This window comes from Montipora capricornis, chromosome 11, assembly GCF_036669925.1.
Source record: "Montipora capricornis isolate CH-2021 chromosome 11, ASM3666992v2, whole genome shotgun sequence".
Classification (NCBI taxonomy): domain Eukaryota; kingdom Metazoa; phylum Cnidaria; class Anthozoa; order Scleractinia; family Acroporidae; genus Montipora; species Montipora capricornis.
The window spans coordinates 29,504,588-29,507,087 of NC_090893.1; the positions used below are offsets into that span (position 1 = coordinate 29,504,588).

The 2,500-nt window shown below is 37.6% G+C and overlaps 1 protein-coding gene across 1 annotated transcript in view; it reads left to right on the top strand.

The window, feature by feature from the left end:
- LOC138022795 (E3 ubiquitin-protein ligase TRIM71-like) overlaps nucleotides 1-1,141 on the top strand; it is a 3,916-nt gene extending 2,775 nt beyond the window's left edge. Inside the window, exon 1 of the mRNA XM_068869750.1 lies at nucleotides 1-1,141. This exon is cut by the window's left edge and continues 2,775 nt beyond it. The gene's annotated coding sequence lies outside the window, so the exon portion shown is untranslated.
- Nucleotides 1,142-2,500: the final 1,359 nt, after the last annotated feature.

The window sequence follows — 2,500 nt, forward strand, 5'->3', positions numbered from 1 at the left end:
GCATAAGGTCTGAGCAATGGTGCTTTGAAAATTCGAGATTTTACAAAGAATAGGTGGGACCAGTAGCGCATTTGTCACCCAAGAATTTTTCATGGCTAATAACTGGCTCGTTATCAAAGCCAAAAGGCTTAAGATTGTAGGTTTAACTTAAGTTTAACAAGTTCTTTTACTATTTAAACTCAATTTTTAAATAGCATGATTGATGCCAGCTTTACAAACTCGTATGTTAGGGAAACATAATGTTAAAAAAGCCAAGATTCCCTTATACCTTTCCAATCAGCGTCGTACTAGAATCTGCAACTACCCGGTCGTAAAGCAAGCGAAAAACGAGGAAAAGTCCACTGGAAAAAAATCGTTATTTTTAGTTTCAAATGGATAATTTTGGAGGTATTTTGTTGTGTCATCTTTTCATGATTTCCATAAATACTCTTCGATCAATTTTGACTGGTCACGATCTTGTCTGATCCAACGTTGTACAAGAGTTAAGCCTGTTTTTCACTAGGGACGCATAAGAGCGCTTATTTCACCGTCAGTGAAAATGGGATGGAGACCAACATAAGCACAAACACAAGGATCAAAATGTTTCCTTTTCTTTGTGCTTGCGCTTATGCTTGTGTTTGCTTGCGTCGTGTGAAAACGAAACGCAGCATAAACACAAGGAAATTTGCTACGCCAATTAAAGCACTCGTTCCAGATTCCCCGTGGATATGAGCATTTGAACAAAATGGTGGATTCTGTGGTTGATTTTGATGCTTATGTCGACGTTCGTTTTCACCAGCATAAGCTACTTATGTTTGTGCTTGCGTCGCTAGTGAAAACCAGGCTTTATCGTCCACGGTTTTGCAAAGGTTTTTAAAAATTTAACCTCAAGTTCACTGATGGCTAAGTAGCTAAGATGTCAGTTTACATCCCTTGCTTTGTTTTTTAGCTTCAGTTTGAGGCTTTCACTTTCAGTATCCAATTCAGTGTTCTTAGAATTGTCTTCACTTAAAATCAATTTTCATTCTTCAGGACAGGGAACATTTCGCCATCAAAAGAATACTCCATTTTCGAGTTTTTGTTTGCCTTCGTTTTATGGGGAGAAACAGACAAACAGTAGCTCTGAAATAAATAGCTCCGTTCTGAGTCCTTGAGCCATAAATTTGTTTGAGTTGGCTGGTGATGGTGGGCATTTGGTATTTAGCAGAATGATACAAACGGGAAGTAACTTTCCAATACTGTAGGGATACTGGAACTGTGCTAGGCCACTACCAGAGCAATACAGGGCCGACACTCGAGCCATACTCGAACAACACAAAAACAATATTGGACCAACAATAGATCTTCATTGGATCACTACATGATTTCAGTTACGATTCATCACTTATCTTATCTAGGACATCGGTGTTGTTAGTTAAAAAGGTTTTACCGAAAAGGAAAGTGAACTGAAAAGAAACAGCTCAAACTCACGGTATAAGGGCGGCGACTTGAATTCGACGAGACACTTTTGCGTTTGCCTTATTGTTTATTTCTTGTTTTCCAAAGAGAATCTCCACTTTTACTACAGTCAGTAAGGCACTTCTATCACTTTATTTTGACCAAGCGGAGAAAAAAGTTTGAAATAATACATATATTAAATCAGCATAATAAACAATTCTGTTATTAAGGAAAACACTACAGAGGTCCATAACTCGTACAATCGCAAAAACACAAAATACTGCATGTTGAATCTTTTCATTTGTATTCATAAACATTACTTCAGAAATAGCGTTCTTAAAGACAAATTTGCTCTCTTGTTTCCATGAAAATTAATGTATAATTTATGCTCTTTATTGCAATCCACTGTTCGAGGGAATTCCCTATCTTCCTCGAAAGTCAACAAAAAATCGCAAGAAAATAAAACTCGACACACTTGAAAATTCAACGTAATTTTTGTTATCTTAACCGTGAAAGTCTATCGAATTCTTTGCCAGTTCCATTAAGGTGAATACGCGGGTGTTGTCTTAATATCTGCGCTAAAGAGGGTCTATTATACTCTGACGGTTTAAGCCAATTTTGAGTCAGTCGGTCTACGGATTCAGTCATATTTTTGAAGCGGTTTACGGTCTGAAGAAATTACTGCGCGGTTGCGGGAAATCATAACTTAATTGCGTGGTTTTCCGTTTTTGTGTGTTTGTTGGCGGTTTTTCGAAAAGTTTTGTGGGAGATTTCAAACTTGCCTTTAGTGCGTCGTTATGAACAACGTGCATGATTTTTTGTGTTTGTGAACTTTTCATTAGATGCCAAAACTTTTTGGTTATAGTTTATTTGAAAGGACCTGTAGAAAAAAGATGTTTTGTTGTCTTGTTCCTAAGATCTCGTGGTCTTTGTGATGAGAAACAATGTGTGAAGTACTGTTAAAAGATCTCATTCTGCCATAAAGTTGGGAAAGGGGAAAACGAAAGCGGTTTGCGGTCTCAGAGGCCATAAAGGCGTTTCCGGTTTCAAGGAGAAAAAGAAAGCGATAAGCGGGCTAAAAAAA